Source organism: Cervus elaphus, chromosome 8 (assembly GCF_910594005.1).
Source record: "Cervus elaphus chromosome 8, mCerEla1.1, whole genome shotgun sequence".
NCBI classification, from domain to species: Eukaryota; Metazoa; Chordata; class Mammalia; order Artiodactyla; family Cervidae; genus Cervus; species Cervus elaphus.
In genome coordinates this window covers 45,130,399-45,155,011 of record NC_057822.1, presented here as the reverse complement: position 1 = coordinate 45,155,011, position 24,613 = coordinate 45,130,399, and the positions used below count along the sequence as shown (strand labels likewise).

Genomic DNA, 24,613 nt, shown 5'->3' with positions numbered 1-24,613 from the left:
AATAATTGATTCCCTACAAAACATGGCCAGTGGACAGACCAATATGGTAGGCTCAGCAGTTAGAGTGTCTTATTCAAAATAGAGGTAGTGTCGAGCCAAAATGTGGACGGAGGCTGATCCGTCATCTCACAGACCATAGAGGTTCAGTGTGAATGCTCCATGCACTGGCTTAGGCGCCCGTTCATCTGCTTGTCCTGACCAGCGTCACATGTGTGTGTGAAGATTAACAGTAGATGGTGTTTTTGCTGTTGCATTTCGGTAACTTATCAAAGTGTTGGCATTATTTTGAAAGAGGGTGATGTTTAAGTTGTAAATATTATCCATCTGCATGACAATGAAAATAGAGCTCCTCTAACTCAGTAAATTCCATCTTCCCATATCAAAAGGTTAATAGATTTCTTAGCTCAATAAAGTAAATCATAATAAACAACTGAAAATTCTGATCATTTGTAATTTCACATTAATTTATTTTTGCACTTTTATTTCCTTTAGTTATTAGCTTTTATGGCCTTTTTATGATTAGTTTGTTTCCCAATCTGTCACACAGCAGTGACATTTCAGTTCTGAAGATTAAGAATAATAACAACTGTTATGTCTTACATTATAAATTTATAAGCTCTTAGGAGATGTGAGAACAAATCTGTGTGGTGTGTTTATACACTATCTAGTCAAGCACTGTGGGAAGTTAAATACTTAGTTAAAGTCTCGCAGTGAGGTGAGTTCCTCGCTTATCTCTGGTGGGCCCACTCTTGGATGAACTGGAAAGGAATAGGTGAGGGCATCACTTCCATCCTCATGCAGCTTTTAATCCAAAGACATAACTTCAGGTCTCATATCCAAGACAACTGACATTTGCAACTGACAATCTCTGTGACTCTTTTAAACTATTTTTGCATTATTGGATTATGACCGAAAGGATTTGAATTGGAAATATTCTTTTTAAAAAACTATTTATTCATTTTATTCTGGGCTGTGTTGGGTCTTAGGTGTGCCCGCAGGCTCTGTAGTTGTGGAGCTTAACCCCTTGACATGTGGGATCTTAGTCTTGTGGGATCATGTCCTCTGCAATGGAAGGTGGATTCTCAACCGCTGGACCACCAGGGAAGTTCCAGAAATGTTCTTGAAGTCAGAGTTTAATCTCCTTAGTGTGACATGCACGGCCATGTGAGCTGACCCTGTCTGCTTTTCCACCTGTGTCTGTAGCCACTGCTCCATTCCCACCTCATTGCAGCTGTCCTGACCATGAATGTTTCTGCCTCCAGGCCTTTGCAAAGATAGTTTCCTCTCTCTGGGATGTCCTCCCCAGGGATCCTCGCTCACCACCCTTTAGGAGTCCTTTCAGGTGCCTCCTTTCTCTGCCGTCCTGCCCCTCTGGAATTACTGGCCCTTCTACTGCTCCCCTCTGTGCCTCGGTGGGGTTCTCTGCCTTCTGCCCTGTCCTGTGATGGTTAGTGGTCTCTCTTCCCAAGTGAGACTGTGTGCTGCTTGGGGGCAGGCACGGGGCCTTTCTTGTCTTCATATTCTTGGTTTTGGCACATAGCTGACCCCAACGTGCGTTAAATAAATGAATGGATGACAAATGAATGAACCTGCCTGCTTGAATTGTTAGTGTTCTTTATAGACAAATTTCCCATTCACAATATTTTGCAAAACCTCAAGCGTTCTTGAAAATTGAAATGTAGGTTAATGGAAATGTCATCTCATTTTAGTACTCTCTTTTTTATTAAATAAAGCAAGTTTTAAATCACTTCTAAAAACAAGCTTAGGTTACTTAGGTTGACTCCCTGTGGTTCTGTAGAAAAACAGCATCTTGATGAGACAGTTATCAACTACAGGTGGTCTCAGGTAGGTTTCAGTGATAACAAATGAGGTCCTTTGGTGAGTAACCAGTCATATCTCACTGTACCCTCTCCAGAAAATAGGAAGAATATCTCACTTTGTTAAAGAAAGATATCAGAACAAAATCTTCAGGCAAATCAGGGATCTTATATGCATGCACAGTTGCATCTAAATCATTGTAACCCCATGGACTGTAGCCCACCAGGCTCCTCTGTCCATGGAATTGTCCAGGCAAGAATACTGGAGTGGATTAACTTTTCCTACTCCAGGAGATCTTCCTGACCCAAGGATCAAACCTGTGTTGCCTGGATTCTTTACCCCTGTGCCACCTGGGGAACCCAATCAGGGGTCTTATATTTAGGGCCAATTCACTTTTTACAGCTCTATACTAAGTAATGCCTTTAAAAAAAAGAAGAAGAAGAAAAAAAAGAAAAAGAAATTTAACACTAGAAACTCATAGATGAGTTAAAGATAGGGCTCAGTGATGACTATTACATTATTTCTCATGTGAAGCACTAGGGTACCAAACTAAATTGATTTATAAAGTTTTAGATGTAATTCTCATCTGAATAAGGAAAGATTATTGCAACTGGCATCCACAAAATAACATTTTTAGCCAGATATTTTCATGCATTATTATAAATCAGTTTAAATAGAATACAATTCAGCACTACAATTTGGTGATGGAAAGCCAAGAAGTTCCTTGTTTGTAAAATGGGATTACAGACGGAGTTACAAAATAACATTTGCTGAATGTACAGTTTTCATCTGATAACAAATCCCAACCAAAAGTGACCCTTAAGCCATAGAGTATGCTCGGGAAGTGATCTCCAGCCAGGTAAAGTCATGGAAGGAGAGTGGAGATTAGAAACAGAAGCAGAGATTATTAGCTCTCCCCAGTTACTAGTTGAGCAGTCTGGAGCAAGTCCACTTGACTTTTCTGGGCCTCAGTTTCCTGATCTGTAGGTTAGACATGAAACCAAAACCTACCTGACAAAGTCATCAAATATGATAATAAATGTACAGCAGCTTTACAGACTCTTAATCCTGTGAACTATAGAGCATCAGGGGGAGCTCATCTGTGTATTTTATTATTTTTAAAAAAAGGAAAAAGAGCTTATTAAAAAGGAGTTCATGTTTTTGTTTGGAACTCAAAGTATAATTCACACAGAAACGAGATCAGAAAGAAAACATAATAAAAATCCCAAATGAGAAAAAGAACATAAAACTGGACTTGACTTTTTCAAACTTTTATAGCTGTTGCTGAGCCTCACAGAAAATAAGTGAGGCTAGAAAATATGATGATATGGAAATGGGGAATTGCTTAGTCCACGATATCCTTGCTGTAATGTGTCACTTATTGTGAATAGCTTTTTGAGCTGTTAAAGTTATAGAGGTAAATTGGGTTGTAAACAATAATCATACAGACTCATTAAAATGGAGGAGGAGGGCTAGATAAGAGGAGAGGAGCCTTGGTCCACAGTGGGAACAGGGAGGGGTCATCTCAACCTTTGTGCTGGTGCCTCACGTAAACTCTGTGTCCTGGAGTCTGTCCTCAGTAGGTGGGCAGATGTTCCATTTCATTTTATTTTTTCCTGTAACTGTCTTGATCTGTGTTTTACAAAGTACTGAAATATGGTTCAAGTCTTTACGTAGAGGAGTGAAAGTGTGAAAATGAAATCGCCCAATTGTGTCTGACTCTTTGTGACCCCATGGATTGTATCCCACCAGGTTCCTCTGTCCATGGGATTCTCCAGGCAGGAATACTGGAGTAGATTGCCATTCCCTTCTCCAGAGGATCTTCCCTACCCAGGGATCGAAGCCGGGTCTCCTGCATTACAGGCAGATTCTTTACCGTGGAGGAGTATTGTCAGAAAAACCCAAGTTTGATTAAAGAGATTTTAGCAGGATTAGAGAAAGTACAGAAGAGACCCATCATCATGCATCTTTAAAATATTAACTCCATTTAATAGAGAACTCATTTCATGGGATGTGGACAAGTTTTGATGATATGCAATTGTTTTTAAAGACCAAACAAAGCAAGCATTGGAGCAAATTTTTATTTCATCCTTTTGTAATAGTGTTTAGGTCAGTTTAGTTCAGTCCTTGGATTCAGGCAGCAAAAACACAAACCACACACACAGCTTTTAGGTTTCACCAGGCATAGGTTCTTGTCATCATTTTCTCATAGGAAAGGGTCATTAAATTTCCCTTTCAAAGAAAGGAGAAACATTGACAGTGGTTATTGCCTAATGCTTATGTACAGAACTGCTGTTATTGTTGCTTGGCAACTAGAAGAGATTTGACAAGGAGTCTGAAGGAACTGAATGAATAAATGGAAATGTCAGCATCAGTTTCTGGGGATAAGAAGAAATTTACTATTGTAGGATTAGCATCACATTGCTTTTTTCCAAGTTACACAATTGGAATTCACAGTGTTTCTGTTCTGTTTCTCCTGCCCCTCACCTCCTTCCAGCCTTTCATCATAGCCCCTTTTGCTCTGTGGCTGAGAGGTAGATACAAGATAGATGGTTAATGCTAAGTGATACAAGAGCATGTAAAAATTAAAACCTTTGGTGACAGGAATAAAAGTTACCTCTGTTGGCAATCCCTTGGAATTTATGGGTACTTTACCAATATTCTGGTTATTTTTCACACACACACAAAATGATAAAGTTGCAATGGTTTCTTCTCTTCTGACCTTGAGCATTAAAAGTCTGTCCAGATAGATTAAATAGGTAGGTAGCTAGATTGACTGAGTCAGCACTTAACAGCATACTGCTTGTATTATTGTTAAAACCAGTTTTTCTCTGAGATTTATCCACAACTTGATTACGAGCCCCTTATAAGCGCAAGTGGACTTTTAATTTGTGTACCCAGTAGCTTCTATAGTAGTAATATCACAGAATTTATGCCCCCCAAATATTTGTTAATCACTATTTAGTTAAATAACTGAGCCAAGATTCTGTTAACAGTGATTCTCAGGCAGCAGGAAGAAAGGAAAAGCAAGTGGGGCGTGCCTCCCTGTGTTGGGGCAAGCCTTAGATGTCAGTAAGGAAAAGATGGGAAAAGGCATATTAGAAGAGGCATATCTGTGTTCATTTGAGTCCTCCAAAAGCCGAAGCCAAGGTGGGATTACGTGAGTAAGAGATTTCTTGGGGTGGGAAGCAGGGTAGGCAGGTGCTTGTAAAAGAGCAGTAGGGGCAGGCAGGGAGAGTTTATACACTGCCATGCATGCCAGTCTGCCATTGTTGAAAGAAGGAGAAGACAAGAAAACAGGGTCAGAGAGTCTCTCTGGGCAGTGAGCGCAGTTCTAAGAAGCTTGTGCAGGTGGATGAGGCATCCTCAGACCCCGCTGGGGGACCCTCATCCTGTGAGGAACTTCCGCCAGCACCCTCCCACCTACCTGAGGCGTCCTAAGGTGCATCCAGGGGGAGTGTGACTTGCGTGCCTGGGTGGGGGCAGTGTAGCTTGGGTGGGCCCAGAGGGATGGTAGCTGGGCTGCCGGTCACCTCTGTTTCCCGCAGAGGGAGATTTTTGAGAGGATAACACAATTTTAGGTTTACAAAGGAAACTGAAATAACCACTTTGGAATTGAATCATGTAAGAGAAAAGCATGAGATTTATATGCTTATTGAAAAGAATCCATAAAATGTTTGAGAGCCACTGTTAATTAGTAAATTAAAATACAGTTACTAGAATTTCCCTTCCTTTAGCAGATGAGCCATACTGCGACTAACATAGGGAGTCTTCATGACTTCTAGGGAAGGGATGATTTAGGAGTCTCATTTTCTATTCAAGTATACTCTAACCACATTTAAGGAAACAAAGAATGCATTAATTTTACTGAAAAATTGTGTGTCCTTTGGTACATTGGGCTTTAGTACCCTTATCTGCCAAATGATGACTCTCCTTCATGTGGAGGAGCTCCAAAATCCTTTCCAGCTCTAATAGTGGGTGAATCCATGGACTTTCCCACCTCAGAAGCACCATAAAAAGACAGAAAAGGGGATTGTACCATGGATCAAAGAAGCTGATGGCAGCCTTGGTCCTGATATAAATCAGCGGCCTCCATTGGAGTGCGGTACACAACCTCTCTGGGCTTCCTGGGTAGCTCAGCTGATAAAGGATCTGCCTGCAATGCGGGAGACCCCGGTTGGATTCCTGGGTTGGGAAGTTTCCCTGGAGAGGGGGTAGGCTACCCACTCCAGTATTCTTGGGCTTCTCTTGCGGCTCAGCTGGTAAAGAATCTGCCTGAAGTGCAGGAGACCTGGGTTTGATCCCTGGGTTGAGAAAATCCCATGGAGGAGGGCATGTCAGCCCATTCTGTATTCTTGCCTGGAGAATCCCCAGGGACAGAGGAGCCTGGCGGGCTGCAGACTGTGGGATGGTAAAGAGTTGGACTTGACTGACTTGACTCAGCGACTAAGCGCAGCGCAGCACACAGCCTCTCTATACTCAGGTTCTTGTTTAAATAAAAACGTGGCTAAACTGTTTACAAGCCACATTTATGGTTCACTTGTGTGGCATGTCTGATGACTGTCTACCGATCCTTCAAAACTCTGCTGCTCATTTTTTCTTTTTTCCCTAATTGGAGCATAGTTGCTTCACATGTTGTATTAATTTCCACTGTACAGCAAAACAGATCAGCTTCATGTACACATATATCCCCTCTTTCTGGGATTTCCTTCACATTTAGGTCATCACAGAGCTTGGAATAGAGCTCCCTGTGATATGCAGTTGACTCTCGTTAATTATCTATTTTATACATAGTAGTGAATATGTCTGTTGCTCAGTTCCAGAAGATAATTATCCATAAAAATGTACTGAAATGATGATTGAAGAGCCGTGATACTTAAACGTTTTTCTTTCTTTTATTGTAGTGAGAGCATTTAAGAGGAGATTACTCTTTAAGCGCTCACTACGATGTTGCTAATCTAGCACAGTGTTGCCCACAGATCTCTAGAACTTAATCAGCTCGCGAAACTGAAATTTTCTACCCACTGAACAGCCGCTCCCCATTTTCTTTTCTCCATTCCCTAGCAACCACTGTCCCTCCTCTCTGCTTCTATGAGTTTGACTGTGTTAGCACGATACCTCATATAAGTGGAATCATGCAGTATTTGTCCTGTTTCTGACTTATTTCATTTAACATAATGTCCTCAAGGTTTATCCACACTGTTGCATATAACAGGATTTCTTTCTTTTTAAAGGCTGAATAATATTCCTCTGTATGTATGTATCATATTTTCTTTACCTACTCATCCATCAGTGGATGTTTGTTTGTTGGTTTTTTTCTAGTTTTTCCAATCTGTTTTTAAATTTAATTTTACTTTGGAGTATGGTCGCTTTACAATGTTGTGTTAGTTTCATAAGCAAAGTGATTCAGTTATATATATACATATAACCATTTTTTTCCAGATTCTTCTCCCATTTGGTTTTTATTGACTCAGACTGTAATTGTAGCTATTTGACTAAGGCTGAATCCACAAACTAGTTTTAACTCTTTTTATCCCTTTTAGAGAAAAAGCAAACAAAATCATAAAATCATTGGGAAAACAACATCTGGCCAGACAAATTATAATTTTTACTGATGTTTAAATCAGCACACCTTCTTAAAATTGGTCAAATCTGTTAAAGTTTTAAAAAAAAAATAGTATGTGGGTGAACAAATACACTTCCCCTAAAGAAAGGGCATGTTCCTGGTTCCCATGGTGGTGAGATGGTCTCCATCCTTCATGCCACAATAAAGAAATATCCAAGACTAATATAATTTAGAGATTAACTTAACTCCTTTGTTCTGGTGTTGACTAAGGGGGTGACTAGGGCTTCCCAGGTGGAGCTAGTGGTAAAGAATCCGCCTGCACTGCAGGAGATGTGGTTTCGAGCCCTGATCAGGAAGATCCCTTGAGAGGAAATGTCTACCCACTTCAGTATTCCTGCCTGAAAAATCCATGGGCAGAGGAGCCTGGCAGGCTGCAGTTACAGGGTTGCCAAGAACTGAACACGCCTGAGTGACTGAGCATGCAGGCACAAGGGATACCTAGCTTCTTTATTTGGTGCTGGTTAAAGTGTAATAGTGACTAGTACCTTCATGGTACTCTTTATCTGAAGAGCTTTGTGAATGAGCAGGGGGAAATACCCACAGGGAGAGTAGATGTCAATAATTAGCTTCCTCCCTCAAGTGGAGACATTAAGTTCCAAAGGAAGTGAGGAAAGATTTTTTACTGACTATTCTAAGTTACAAGCAAAAGATAAGTTTAAAATATCTCACTTTTCTATTTTGATTAAAATACCAAAATCAAACTTCCCTGGTGGTCCAGTGGTTAAAACTCTACACTTCCAATGCACAGGGTACAGGTTCAATCCCTGGCCAGGGAACTAGATCCCATATGTTGCACTGTGTGGCCAAAAAAAGGGAGTTGAATCAATTAAAACTTAAAAAAAAAATACCAAAACCAAAATGCCTTGTAAAAATAAAATTCTCATTTTCTTTTTGTCTTCACTAATAAATCCAAGTATGGATTTCATCAGAGAAAGTTGCTCAAGCTCAACAGAAATATTTTCCTAAATCCTAACAATGTGTGGATATAAAAGGCTGGCTGAAAAAACAACTTCACTCTATCCTAAATTACCAGACCATCTGACCTGCCTCCCGAGAAATCTGTATGCAGGTCAAGAAACAAGAGTTAGAACTGGACATGGAACAACAGACTGGTTCCAAATCAGGAAAGGAGTACATCAAGGCTGTATATTGTCACCTGGTATTTAACTTATATGCAGAGTACATCATTAGAAACGCTGGGCTGGGTGAAGTACAAGCTAGAATCAAGATTGCCAGGAGAAATATCAATAACCTCAAATATCAGATGATACCACCCTTATGGCAAAAAGTGAAGAAGAACTAAAGAGCCTCTTGATGAAAGTGAAAGAGGAGAGTGAAAAAGTTGGCTTAAAATTCAACATTCAGAAAACTAAGATCTTGGCATCCGGTCCCATCACTTCATGGCAAATAGATGGGGAAACAATGGAAACAATGAGAGGCTTTATTTGGGGAGGCTCCAAAATCACTGCAGATGGTGACTACAGCCATGAAATTATAAGATGCTTACGCCTTGGAAGATAAGCTATGACCAACCTACGCAGCATATTAAAAAGCAGAGACATTACTTTGCCAACAAAGATCCATCTAGTCAAAGCTATGGTTTTTCCAGTGGTCATGTATGGATGTAAGGGTTGGACCATAGAGAAAGCTAAGTGCTGAAGAATTGATGCTTTTGAACTGTGGTGTTGGAGAAGACTCTTGAGAGTCCCTTGGACTGCAAAAAGATCCAACCAGTCCATCCTAAAGGAAATCAGTCTTGAATATTCACTGAAAGGACTGATACTGAAACTGAAAATCCCATACTTTGGCCACCTGATGCGAAGAACTGACTCATTTGAAAAGACCCTGATGCTAGGAAAGATTGAAGGCAGGAGAAGGGGATGACAGAGGATGAGATGGTTGGATGGCATCACCAACTTGATGGATGAGTTTGAGTAGGTGATGGACAGGGAAGCCTGGCATGCTGCAGTCCATGGAGTTGCAAAGAGTCAGACATGACTGAGTGACTGAACTGAACTGAACTGATCGTAAATTATGTGCAGGTCTGGTGTTTCTGGGAAAATACGAGGAAGAATAAAGTGCTCTTATGGAGAACATGTGGGTATACACTGAATACATGCTAGCAGCTAAGTAGGTGAAATGAAATGTGTGTTAGGTCCATTGCTTGTCTCAATATAAATTAGTAGGATAGCTGCTACCAATAGCAACTATTTCAGATATACATTGAACCTATATGTGGTAGATGAAAGGTGAAACTTCTGATATGAAAAATGTGTCATGGACTAAAGTAAACATAAACAGCATATTAAAAAGCAGAGACATTACTTTGCCAACAAACTCCATCTAGTCAAAGCTATGGTTTTTCCAGTAGTCATGTATGGTTGTAAGAGTTGGACCATAAAAAAAGCTAAGAACCAAAGAATTGATGCTTTTGAACTGTGGTGTTGGAGATCTCTTGAGAGTCCCTTGGACTGCAAGGAGATCCAACCAGTCAATCCTAAAGAAAATCAGTCCTGAATATTCATTGGAAAGACTGATGCTAAAGCTGAAACTCCAATACTTTGGTCACCTAATGCGAAAAACTGGCTCATTGGAAAAGACCCTGATGCTGGGAAAGATTTTGGGCAGGAAGAGAAGGGAATGACAGAGGATGAGGTGGTTGGATGGCATCACTGACTTGATGGACATGAGTTTGAGCAAGCTCCAGGAGTAGGTGATGGATAGGGAAGCCTGGCGTGCTGTAGTCCATGGGATCACAAACAGTCAGACACAACTGAGTTGAACCGAACTGAAGATACTTCATCTGAAAAGTGTCATTTAAGTATCAGATACTCAAAAACAAGTCAACTTATCAGTCTTATTTCTAGGAATCAGAAAAGTTTTATAACTTCTTTAAGCAATCAATTTTCATTTAGTATTGTAACTATTGCATTAATTTGCTTTTTTGCCCCTAAGTGCTCAATGACTTGAGAAACTATAGACCCTGAGTTGATGGAAAGAAGCCTGGGTTGTTCTTGCTTTAACCCTTTGAGCCAGATGGTGTTTTCTAGTGGCTCTAACAGGATCTCTCCCATTAAGAGGTGAGGTCTGTGCCCCCTCCCCTTAAAACTGGGTAGGCTTTGACTGCTCTGTGTGGCTTTCATAGTGGGTGATTGGTCTTCTTGCTCACTAGTTGGGACACTTGTTTTGAAACTCTGGGCAGCTATGTCAACAGTCTAGCTATTCTCAGGCCTCCGTGCTGTGAGGAAGCCCAGATGAACCCAGAAGGACCACATGGAGAATGCCTGAGCATAATACATGGAGAGAGAGAGAGATGGCCAGCCAGACTCTGGCTGCACCAGTGGCCCCCTCCCCTACTGCACCGGCTCCTCTCTCTGTCTGCCTGAAAGACCCCAAGGTAGACCTTCTCAGCCGAACTCCTCTTCAACTCCTGACCCACAGAAACATTGAAATATCATAACTGATTTTTTGTTTGTAGCCACGAAATTTTGAGGTGACTTGTTATGCAGCAGTAAATAACTGAAATACCTTCTCAGAAAGTAAAACTGTTCTAAACTAGAACTGATATTTTAAAAATGACAATGTTGCATAAACTATGCAGAAGTGTGGATGAGTAGATAGTAGGCACGGGTAAATTAGTTGATAGGGTAAGCAGTTATACCTAAAAAGAGGTTTGTCCTAGCCACCTTCTTTTCTCTTGTTTCCATACTCTGCCTTAGCTATTCATGCCTTCCCTTCTATCACTGATGCTTTTCAGTTCTGGGTGGACATCAGAGCCGCTTCAGTTCCGTTCAGCTGCTCAGTCACGTCCGACTCTTTGTGACCCCATTGGCTGCAGCACACCAAGCTTCCTGTCCACCACCAACTCCCAGAACCACTAGGAAAACTAAAAAAAAATAGTAAACATCCAGGCCCATATTTAATTGCTTGAGGTGGGGCCCGAATGTAGGTACATTTTAAAAGTCACCAGGTGGTTCCAGTTGCAGCCAGGGCTGAGAACCACTGTTGGGTGCTGCTAAGCTGCTGCTAAGTCTCGTCAGTCGTGTCCGACTCTGTGCGACCCCATAGACGGCAGCCCACCAGGCTCCGCCGTCCCTGGGATTCTCCAGGCAAGAACACTGGAGTGGGTTGCCATGTCCTTCTCCAGCGCATGAAAGTGAAAAGTGAAAGTGAAGTCGCTCAGATGTGTCTGACTCTTAGCGACCTCATGGACTGCAGCCTACGAGGCTCCTCTGTCCATGGGATTTTCCAGGCAAGAGGACTGGAGTGGGGTGCCATTTCCTTCTCTGCTGTTGGATGCTAACAGCACCCAAATCTGTATCCCTGGCTCAGTTCTTCCCTGGAGCTATAAGTTCATAAAGTCAGCTGCTTTCTAAACATCTGGAAGTGGAGGTCTCCCAGCCCCCTCAGAATGCAACATTTTTACCACTACTCCTTTTCTCAGGAAATGACACCACTGTCCACAAAAATGCTCAAGCCAGACACCCGGGAGACACACAGATTCCTTCATCTTCTGTCTTCCTCATCCCCTGTGTCTGTGTGTGTGTGTGCCCCGTCACTCAGTCATGTCTGACTCTTAACCCCCCGAGCTGTAGCCCACCAGGCTCCTCTGTCCATGGAATTCTCCAGCAAGAATACTGGGGTGGGTTGCCATTCCCTTCTCCAGGGGATCTTCCCGACCCAGGGATCGAACCCACGTCTCCTGTAGCTCCTGCATTGGCAAATTCTTCACCACTCTGTCACCCGGGGCTTCCCTGCGTCTAGTTAAATACACGGCAATTACTTCCACCCAAATTAGTTTTGAGTCATTGTCTCTACTGCTCCATCTTGGTCTACATTCTCTCCCTGCATTAGAATCCTGCCAGGCATCTGTCTGCTGTCTTCCAACTCATCCACATAGAGACCACAGTGACTTTCTTAAACACACAAATAATCATACTCTTCTGAGTAAATCCCTTGAATGGCTACCTTTAGAGTAAGACTCAGAACCATAAGATGGCTTGTGATGCCTGGCACGCTTTGCCTCATGCGTTTTGGATCAAGCTTCATCTGAAATCCCATTCCTTCATTTAATACTCCAGTGATCCTGGACCTTCATTCCCTTTGAACATGCTCCCAGATACTCAATCCTGTCTGTGAGGAGATGCTGTAAACTCTTCCTGGAATGTTCCATCTCCTCTTCCCTTCCCCTCTCCTGGCTAGGTCTTAATTTCCCTTTATCCTGAGTTTAAACAAACTCCAGAGCCTCAGATGGGGTTTCTCTGAGTCTCTGGTTTAGGTAGGTTCCCTTGTTACAATTGCCCAAAGCATCTTTATTTACCCTTCTGGAAGGCTCATCAAACATCTTCCTTCCTAGACTATAAGCTCCCAGGCGGGTCATGGAATGTATATGTCACTACATATACTCCTCTGTTCATTGGTGACTGAATGAATGAATGAACAAGTGAATGTGGATTAAAACTCAGATCAACAGTTTGAATAAATTGTAGAAGGTGGCAACTTGTTTTAAATGATATGAAATTGAAAGGATTGGCTAATGTATTCCCTGTGTTTGATGGCAGAAAGCAAGGTTCTAAAACCTAACAGCTAGCTGGAGTGATGGGTCAGAACTTACAGACTGTAATTTATTTATTTATTTTTCCAATTATTTTTATTAGTTGGAGGCTAATTACTTTACAGTATTGTAGTGGTTTTTGCCATACATTGACATGAATCAGCCATGGATTTACATGTGTTCCCCATCCTGACCCCCCCTCCCACCTCCCTCCCCATCCCATCCCTCTGGGTCTTCCCAGTGCACCAGCCCCGAGCAGTTGTCTCATGCAGACTGTAATTTAATAAAGGTAAATGCAGTATCCTGTCCTTGCACTCTAGTCACTATACAAGTATCTGACAGGGTACACTTGTCACAGAAACAGTCCAGGGTGTGTTAGTAACATAGTAAGTTCTGTTTGAGCCAATACAGTAAGTCCCCTGCATATGAGAGCATGTTCATTAAGTTCAGTTTGTTTATAAGTCCAGCAAAATTAGCCTAGGTACCCAACTAATACAATTGGCTATATAGTACTGTACTGTAATAGGTTTATACTACTTTTCACACAAATAATATGTACATAAAAAGCAAACACAGAAAATAAAACATTTTTTATCTTACAGTACAATACCTTACAATAGTACTAGCTACTTCACTGCTGCTTTTACACTTGCTCCCAGACATCCTGGTCTTGAAGTAAAGAGACTGTGCTACTGAACGACATTCAGTATTTTACGGTAAAATACACAAAAGCATGGCCGCTAGTAGAGGACGCACGCATTGTGTGCCAGACTCGGGAACTAACTTATGTGATGGGACATGCAAACGTAGATTCACATCTTTGAAAGTCTTCAACTGAAAGTTCACATGTAGGGGACTTACTATAATTGATGAGGCTCCTGGAACTGCTCACGCCATCTTAGATCCCTTTAATGGGAAAGTAGCGCCGCACCAAGACAGGTGCAGTTCCCACAGTCCCCTGCCTTGATCCAGCTGTCTCTGGAGCAATGTACTTCATTTATGGAGCCACATTCCATCAGTATACACTGGAAGGAGTTTGACCAGGGTGGTGAGAGCTAACCTCTCTCATCTGCTCATCCTCTTGAGCATCTGCTCTGCGTTCTCAACAGGATCTCTCGTCCCTTAGTCTGTCCCTAGTCTCCGGGTTCATCATCCCCCTTCATAGACTACAGATGCCTTGGTTAGGTACCTTACGATTCTCGGCCCCCGTATCCCTGAGACCTAGGATCTACCACCATGTTTTTTAGAGTTCATAACTTTGGGTGACTCCTTTTCTTTGCTCCTCCATCTGGCATGTTGAGAATTGCTTGGAGATAGTCTGGCCAACTGGCTCCGTGACAAATCCATACCATCCAGCATTAGTGGCCCCTCAGTCTGGCTCAGCGCTTTCGTTTATCTAGGCCATATTCTATCACATTCCCATAAGGAAGTTCTAAACCTTTTCCCACTTTAAAAAAAAAAATGTATTTATTTGACTGTGCTGGGTGTTAGTTGTGGCAGGTGGGATCTAGTTCCCTGACCAGGGACTGCTTTCATTGAGAGCACAGAGTCAGCCTCTGCACCACCAGGGAAGTCCCGCTTTGCCCACTTTTTAATCCTAAAGCAAACTCTGTAAAATTCTCACTCAGAAGAAATGGTTTCCTTAAACTTTCGCTTCACAATCTCAGATTTCTTCTCCTTCTTCACTCTTCCTTCCTCTCCTTCCTTCCTTCCTCAGAATTCTGAGAAAAAGAAAGAATCTGTCTTTCCTTCCAGAGCTTTTATTTCCACATGGATTTTGATGCCATTTTCTTCCATTTCCTCTGGGACTTTGTTTCATAATTTATCTTCTGTATTTCCTCTCTTCAAATTCTTTCTCAGTGCCAGCTCTCTTATCTCCTCGGTGAACACACTCAAGTGCTTTGTGGAGATTAATTGTGTGGTGATTGTTTTAAGATGGATTGGAGAGAGGAGAAACCAAGCCAGAGAGTTCAATTAGAAGGCTTTTTCTAGAGTCCAGGTGAAAGGCAGAGGGAAGCTGTCCAGGGTAGTAAAAGAAGAAATACAGAACAGGTGAGATTCTGAGAGGATTTTGTTGTCAGAATGACCTTGAGTTAGTTGCTATTTATGACTTTGTCTTTTTTTCCTGTGGTTTTGTCAGCTCCTTGGGGGCAAATACCGAGTCAGATTCATCTCGCAATTTCATCTCACTTTCCTTCACGAAATAGAGCTTTGAGCGAATGCTTGGAATTTCCTTAAAACATGGGGTGGGGGTAAGGACAGAGGGAGAACTGCCCCCCGGAAGGTTTATTTTTTTTAAAAAGAGGTTCATTGTTGAGAAAGGGAAAGGGAGCTCCATATTAGGAAGAAGAGAAGAGTAGACCTTTGCTCCTCAAAACATGACCCTTTGTAGTATTTTCCCATTGCTATAACAGATGGGATTTGCTATAACAAATGGCCACAGCATAGTGACTTAAAACACCACAAATTTACTGTCTTACAATTCTGGAGAACAGAAGTCTGAAATGGATCTCATTGGGCCAAAATCAAGGTGTCAGCAAGGCTGCATTGCTTTCTGGAAGCTCTGGGGAAAATTCTTCTTCTTGCCTTTTGCAGCTTCTAGAAGCTGCCTGCATTCCTTGGCTCATGGCCCCCTTTCGTCTTCAAACCCAGCAGTGGCTGGTAGGTCTTTCTCACAGTGAGTCAGTCTTACACTCTCTTCATCCTCCTTCTACTTATAAGGACCCTTGTGATTATATTGGGTTCACTGAGATAATCTAGATAATCTCCCCCTTCTCCAGGTCATCTGATTAATAACCTTAATTCTATCTGCAGCCTTGACTTGCCAGTAACCTCACATATTCACTGGTTCTGGGGAATCAGGTGGGGTAGATGGCTTTGGGGCTAGTATTCTGCTGCCACATCCTCAGACAGGCAGCATCTCCACCACCTGGGAGCTTCTTAGAAACACAGAATGGAGCTCCACCCCAAGTCGTGGAATCAGAATCTGCATTCTCATTGGATCCCCAGGTGATTTGAATGTACTTTAACATTTGAGAAGTCACTAGTAAGCTCCCTGTAAGCTTCCCTCTACTTTAAACTTGCCACAGTTCTATGAAAACTGCATTTTCGCCCCCACTTTCAAATCTTCATTATTCCTTCTAATCCTGGTTTTCTGCCAAAAAAAAAAAGTTAATTTTGATTTATACCCCTGGTGTTAATTCCCCAAAAGCCAGCCATGTAAAAGGTGACAACACTTCATGCATATTTTTTACTGGCAGAAAGTAGATGTTAGAAAAGGCAATTAAATTATAAAGTTATCCATGATGCAAAGGTACTGGCCTGCAAAGAATATTTTCTTCCTCAAGAAAATTCATAGGAGAACAGCCTCCATTAGTGTGTAGATAATATTAGTGGCCCAGCAAGTGAAGCAAAACGTACACCGATGAGCTGTTTTTAAGGCATCTCTGAAAGGCTCAGCATTTGAGAAATGTGACCAAAGCTGATTATAAAATTCCTTTCAGAATTGCAGGAATGGCAACCCATAAATAACTGGTTCTCACTGGTGCAAACACAAAGTTGTAGGTGGTTTCTTCTTTTGTAGGCAAAAAGATTAAGCTCACCTCTAAGATGACAGGTCCTCAAGCTAAGGACCAGCAATGCCTGAGACCTAGGAGGCACGTCATATATTTGGGGGCTTGAATTCTTTTCACTACCATACAATTAGTTATGTTGAATTACAGAGATGCAGTGAAAAAAAAATAGATAAATAGAAGTGGAATATTTCAATGACCATCTTACTGGACTCCCTGCTTCCTTTTGTTCATTCATCTGTTTGAACATTTATGAATCATCTACTGAATGGCACCCATTGTTCTAGGCCCTGTGGATATACAGCTGTGATCCCTGTCATTTATGAGCTCACATTCCAGTAGGACAAACAGCCACATAAGTAAATAATTAGGGTGACGTGAGTGCTAAACAAGGTCTGTGAACAAGGCTCGTGGGCTTCTCTGCTCTGATCTGTCATGCCCATTCTAGCAGGATTTATCTTTAAAATTGCCCACCTCTCCCCTTTGCCAGTTGGATTAGTTATCTGGCTTTATTACTTTTATTTCCAGCCCTAGTTACTAATGCTGTCTCTAAGCACTCTTTACTTGTTCTAGAAAATGAAAACTGTCCAACCAGTGCAAGTAAAAAGGAGGTTACTCTAAAGATGGAGTAGGGACTCATGGGACTTCAGAACAAGTTAAAGAAGCAGAAAAGGCAGGAAGTGAGGCAGCTCCCAAACAACCCTTCTTCAACTCCACTCTGGCTTCTCTCCCTTTGTGTGGAATAGTCCGGACTCCGAGGCAGAGAGGCTGGTGGGCCCACTTTGTCTTTTCAGACAGGCCCCTTCCTGACTGCTGCAATCATTGTCACTATACTCTGCTTCCTTCATGTCACTCACTCAGCATAAGTTGTAATTACATTTTTTTTCAGTTTGTATGTTTCACATCTGTTTTCCTCTCTAGGTTTGGTAGCGACTATATCTGTTTTATTACTGCTGTATCCAGCCATAGTGCAGTATGCTATATGCTCACAGCGTATTGATTGCTGCATCCTGACCACAGCAGGTGTTTAGTAAATAAATACATGAAAGAATGAGACCAAGGTAGCGGGTGGGGTGGGGCGGGGGGAGGCCAGGAGCGCATATTGTTAGTCACCCTAGCGATGGGCTTCCTTGTGGTACCACTCAACTTGCAGGGGAGGAAAAGATTAAAGACAGCCTTGGGTCCACTGCTCAGCAAGGCTGAGGAGGAAGGGTCTTAAGAAGGGTTGTATATAGGGTGATCTCCCCCAGATAAGTCCTGGTCACCAGGGTAGACATACATTCTTTCCATTTCAAAGGCATACCAACCTTTACACCTAGAGACACGCTTCTCTTTCATGGCCCAATGTAAATGCTTCCACACTTTCCTTTTTAAAATTTATTGAGCAGCTAATATATGCCAAATTCTATATCAGACACTTTACATGCATCATCTCTTTTCATCTTTACTGAGACTCTAGCAGGTAATATCCTCATTTTACAGCTACAAAGCCAAGTTTCAACCATTCATCCAAGGTCATAGAACTCGCAGGTAGCAGAGCCAAGGTTAGAGAACAGGTCTGTTTAATTCCAGAGCTGCTTGCGTGGTCTTTGGCTGTTTCCTCTGTATTCTCCCCTCCCTGACTGCTCTCTTCTCTGTGGCGCTCCAGCCTTCCTCATACAAGCAGCGCAGCGTTTACATGCTCTCAGGCACAGATATTCTGGCCGCCCTGCAGTGCTGTCTGTCTCAGGGCAGTTGTGTCCTCAGGGCCTGCTACCTAGTAGAGGCCCAACCAGTACCTGTCTGCTGGGCTGAGCTTCGGAAGAATAGGCGATGACTGTGCTGTTTTTAAAACTCCACAATGTACCATGAGTATCTTATTATATAGAAATGTCATAAATATTCTTCCCATCTCTGTTACTGAAATTTAAAGAGCATGTGTCTATTCTCTGCAACTATATAATGCTTAGGTCACATAACAGTCAGCAGAGACTCACCCGTCCATTCTTGTGGATGGTAAATGCACAGTGATGGGATGGCCCAACACTGGCAGAATATTCCTTTGACTCAGAAGAGTAGCCTGAATAAGGACCGACTACAGAGCACGGGGAACTGTACTCAGTACTCTGTAATGGCTTGTGTGGGGAAAGAATCTTAAAAAGAATAGGTGTGTGTGTATGTGTAGCTGATTCACTTTGCTGTACATCTGAAACTAATACAACATTCTAAATCAACTATGCGCCAATTTTAAAAATTGATTTTAGAGAGTAGAGAATAAAGGAGAGCTTTTTAGCATATTTATTTACAATTAGCAAAACCCCCCTGTAGCACAATAACACATATGAACTAATGGAAAAGTAATAAAAATATTAGCATAACATGTCAAAAAAAGAGCAGCCTGGTATAGCTACAAATTGACATTCTCTCATTCAACAGATTGCTATTAAATACCTACTCTGTGCACATCTGGGCTTCCCTGATAGCTCAGCTGATAAAGAATCCGCCTGCAATTCAGGAGACCTGGATTTGATCCCTGGGTTGGGAAGATCCCCTGGAGAAGGAAACGGCTACCCACTCCAGTATTCTGGCCTGGAGAATTCCATGGTCTGTATAGTCCATGGGGTCACAAAGAACCAGACACAACTGAGCGACTTTCTCTTTCATATCCATCTATCTGTGCACATTATCAGTCATTCAGGTGAGCATGGTGAGGATGCAGAAATGACTGGGAGGAGAATTCTGCCCGCATGTGCCTTATCATTTAGAATACGCACCTTACACAGACGCTTAGCCTGTGATGTATAAGGCGCTGGGGTTAGGAGATATCCACTGATAAGGCCTGCGGGAATTGAAAGGAGACAGAAATGACTTATGTTAGGGATGATGGAGACAAAGGACTTCACAGGATACATGGCATTTCAGCTGGAGTATAAGATTTGGGCAAGTGGACACATCTTTTGTTGTTCACTCTCTAAGTTGTGTCTGACTCTTTGTGACCCCATGGACTGCAGCACGCTAGGCTTCCCTATCCATCACCAGCTCCCAGAGCTTGCTCAAACTCACATCTGTCGAGTCGGTGATGCCATCCAACTATCTCATCTTCTGTTGTCCCCTTCTCCCGCCTTCAGTATTTCCCAGCATCGCGGTCCTTTCCAATGAGTCAATTCTTCACATCAGGTGACCAAAGTATTGTATCTTCAGCTTCAGCATCAGTCCTTCCAATGAATATTCAGGACTGATTTCTTTAGGATTGACTGGTTTGATTTCCTTGCCGTCTAGGGGTCTCAAGAGTCTTCCTTCTCTAGCACCATAGTTTAAAAGCATCAGTTCATAGGCACTCAACCTTCTTTGTGGACCAATGCTCACATCCATAAAATGACTACTGGAAAAGCCATAACTTTGACTATACACACCTTTGTCAACAAAGTGATGTCTCTACTCTTTTTTTTTTGTCTCTGCTTTTATCAAGGGCAGAACTCACATGGAGGTAGGGGTAGGTGGCCAACACTGGGCTTGTGCTCATCTGAAAGGGCAGAGCAAGAAGGGCATTTGGAAAAGCAGATGAGTGCCCAGTTGTCGATGGCCTTGGGTGCCAGGTTGTAGACACTGAATTTTACTCTTAGGGAAGATGGGGAAGTAGTCCTGATTATACTTGAAGAAGAGCAGTGAGTCAACAGGCTCAGGATGAATTTGCAGGTGGGAGACCAGAAGCATAGGGAACTGTTATTTTCTGTTTATTTGATAATACTGGGTCTTTACTGATCACACAGCTGTGTAGGTGGATTGAAAACTTCCGTTAGAACCATTTTTCGAAACTCAGACAGAGTCTTAAGTGACTCATCTGTAAGCCAAGGAGAATTTCTAAGGAGTCATCACAGATAGGCTCAAAAAATGCACAGTGTGAATGAAGAAAGCTGCTTATAGCTCTTAAGTCAGACAAGTCAGGTCCAGGAGAGGTGAGTTAACGTGGGAAGCTGAAGTAAACCGCGTCTGTGAAAGTCACACTGCCTTGCTGCCTAGTGTCGGCAAAATGACAGACAGAGAACAGACCCATGGACACGGGGAGAGGGGAGGAGGGAGAGGGTGAGCTGTGTGGAGAGAGTAACAAGGACTCTTACAATACCATGTGCAAAATAGATAGCCAGTGGGACTTTAGTGTGTGAAGCAGGGAACTCAAACAGGGGCCCTGTGACAATCTAGAGGGATGTGATGGGGAGGGAGGTGGGAGGGAGGTTCAGGGGGAGGTGACATGGGTGTACCTAAAGCTGATCCTTGTTGATGTATGACAGAAAACCACAAAATGCTGTAAAGCAATTATCCTTCAATTAAAAAATAAATAAATTTAAAAATAAATAAGCAGAAAGAAAATGCCAGCAGGACAGGCCTGAGGCAGAATGGGGCAAAACCTGCCACCCTAGATGGAAAACCCCAGGGAGAGGAGAGAAAGGGAGATTAGAATGCTTAAGTTAAATCAAAACAATTGTTAAATATTTATTTTTTATTGAGATACAGTTGATGTACAATGTTATATGTTACAGGTATAAAATATAGTGATTCACAATTTTTGAAGGTTATATTCCATTTAGAATTATTATAAATATTTGCTATATTCCCCACATTGTACAGCGTTGTACAGTTGTGCAGTATATCCTTGTAGCTTATTTTATATGTAATAGTTTGTACCTCATAATCCCCTCCTCTTATTTTGCCCCTGCCCTCTTTCCTCTTCCCACTGGTAACCACTCGTTGCTTCTCTATATTTGTCTGTTTCCTTTTTGTTATAGTCACTTATTTGTTGTATTTCTTAGATTCCATTTATAGTGATATCATACAGTGTTTGTCTTTCTCTGGCTGACTTACTTCACTTGTCATTGCACCCTCCAAATCCATGCTTATTGCTACAAATGGCAGAAATCTCATTCTTTTTTATGGCTGAGTGGTATTGTGTTATACATATATACATCACATCTTCTTAATCCCTTCATCTGTTGATAAACACTTACATTGTGTCCATATCTTGGCAGTTGTAAAGAATGCTGTTATGAACATTAGGGATGCATGTATCTTTTCAAATTACTGTTTTGTTTTGTTTTTTTTCAGATGTATACCGATGAGTGGAATTGCTGGTTCATATATGATAGATCTATTTTCGGTTGTTTGAGAAACCTCCATACTGTTTTCCACAGTGATTGCACCAATTTACTTTCCCACCAACAGTGTACCAGGGTTCCTTTTTTCCCACATCTTCGACAACATTTGTTGTTTGTATGCTTTTTGATGATTATCATTCTGATAGGTGTGAGGTAATAGCTCATTGTGGTTTTGACTTGTATTTCCCTGGTGATTAACGATGTTAAACATCTTTTCATTTACCTGTTAGCCATCTACATTTCCTCTTTGCAAAAATGTCTGTTCAACTCTTCTACCCATTTTTAATCAGTTTTTGTTTTTTATGTGGAGTTGTATAAGCTGTTTCTATATGATGAATATTAGCCCCTTATTGGTCACACCACTTGCCAATATTTTCTCCCATTCATTAGGTTGTCTTTTCATTTTATCAGTGGTTTCCTTTGCTATGCAAAAATGTTTAAAATCAGAACAACTATTGAGGTGCAAAAGGCAGATTTGTCAATAGCAAATAGAATTTGCCATTTAAATTAGTAAGAGCAAAACAGGGGAACAGCGATTAGGGAAAGGTAAAGCACTTGCTAAATGAACCGCTAACTCACGGTCCAGATTGTCCCCCAGCATCCCTTGCTGCCGCCTGGTCGCCCGCCCAGGAGACTGTTTCACGGTGTGAGAACCCTTGAGGGATGCAGTCGCGCGCAGATGCAAACAGTGGGCTTCAGTGTGAAGCGGCAGCAGCGGCTTCACCAGCTTAGGCTGTGGCAGCGACGTAAAGCCTGTGTGTGTGAAGCGGTGCCAGAAACAGCCTTTGCAAAACAGCCACTGCAGGCGAGAATTTTATGAGCTCCCCGTATGCAAACTACCATTAGTCACGCATTGATTGATCCACTGCTCCAGGAGCTTCCAAACGCAAAGGCAGCTTCTCAGCACAACCTTCCTGTAACGCTGCCTTTGTCATCCGCACCTTATGTTTTAAAGCTCCTTCATAAGAAGACCTTTTTTAGATTTAAATGTTTAGACCCCTTATGACTGCTGCATCTTGAATAGTGACACTGTGAGGTTTCTGTATGTTTATGCATGCATATGAGTATCTGGATTCAAGACATTTTCATAGCAAAACAAATGTAGTGAATTTATAAATAAGAAGGTGGAAAAACAATGCTACTCTCTTCACATTAGCCATGTACTGTGATTAAAGAAGAAACCTGGCCGAGAAATTCACTAGAATTCAACATTACTATGGAATATATAAGAACAGATTTTTTTTTCCTTTCTTTACAACTTGACATTCTTGTTTTAATTAAGTCTTCCTCTGGGAATTATTTGCAATTTTCATAGTTATATGTGATATCAGAACTCAGTTATTGACAATTTTCTGAGGATATGTTCAGAGCTAGGATATATAAAGTGACAAGGATAGATGTTTTCTATATTCTACCATGTTGGATTTTTTTTCTTCTTTCAAAGAGGAACAGGCAAGAGCTGTGTACCTGTCTAAAGAGGAAGTATCTCTGTAAGCTATGATTTATATCATGTTTTGCCTTAACATAATAAAATAATGTTTTGCAGAGGAGAGTCTAGAAACAGGGCAAACAACTACTTTATGTTTATTCCATACTTCTTGGTCTTTACTGATCACACAACTGTGGAGGTAGATTGAAAATTTTGTGTTTTTTTTAAATTGAAGTATAGTTGATTTACAATATTATATTAGTTTTCAGGTATACAGCACAGTCATTAAGCATTTTTATAGCTTATCCTCCATTAAAAGTAACTATAAGATAATGGCTATAATCCCCTGTGCTGTACAGTACATCTTTGTGGCTTATGTATTTTATGCATTGTAATTTCTATTTCTTAATTTTATGCCCTAATCTTGCCCCTCCCTGCTTCCTGTCTCTATCAGTAACCAGTGTTTTGTTTCCTCTGAGTCTGTTTCTGCTTTGTTATATGCATTCATTTTATTTTTTAGATTGCACATATAAGTGATAGCGTACGGTGTGAAAGTCCATGTCTTTCTCTGTCTGATTTACTTCACTCAGCATGATATTCTCTGGGTCCATCCATGTTGCTGAAAATGGCAGAATTTCATTCTTTCTTATGGCTAAGTAATATTCCATTGTGTGTGTATATGTATGTGTGTGTGTATACACACCAATAGCAACCAATGTTGCTATGGAAGCAACATAAGTGTTGGATATAGAAGGTAATACCATACATATAGAGAGAAAGGGGAGAGGGAAAGAGCTATCTTTCTTTTTTTGTAATGTTTTTGTTTTGTTTTGTTTTTGGCCGCACTGTGAAGCTTGTAGGGTCTTATTTCCCTGACCAGGGATGGAACTCTTGCCCTTGGCAGTGAAAGTGCAGAGTCTTAACCACTAGACTGCTGGGGAGTCCCCAAGAGATGTCTTTCTAACATGATGAATGAATAAGAGAGGACAACATAAAAGGGTGGTTGAGGGATGCTCGCAAGACCAAAACCTTTTACATGACCTTGTGGGCTACATGATCTGGTCCCTGCCTGCCTCTGGCCTCATCTTGTACTTTTGGAAGCCTCAGCCTCTGTCCTGCTCCATACTCCCTCCTCATCTGTGCCTGGCTCCTCGTTCATGCTGTCCCCTCTAAGATGCCCTTCCCCTTAACCTCCTAGCCATCTCTTTTCTTTTGTCCTTCAGATTTCAGCGTACCTATATACACTCAAGTCTCCCTGTCATGATTTATAGCATTTATTGCAACATATACATAGATATTTTTTTGTGTGGTCATATGATCTGTATGTGCATACTGATATGTCCTCTGGTCAGTAAATTGCAAGAAGTTTGGTGCCTTGTCACACAGGAGGCATTCAAAAAATATTCACTGAAAACAAGTAAGGATTGTGCAGTGCTTTTGTGATCATTAATGTGGATGCCACTCACCTTGGCACCATACAGCATT

General features: G+C 41.7%; 1 protein-coding gene across 6 annotated transcripts in view; it reads left to right on the top strand.

Annotated features, from left to right (window-relative positions):
* The window catches only part of SPATS2L (spermatogenesis associated serine rich 2 like), a 182,425-nt gene that overhangs the window by 89,175 nt on the left and 68,637 nt on the right, over positions 1-24,613 (top strand). The window lies entirely within an intron of this gene.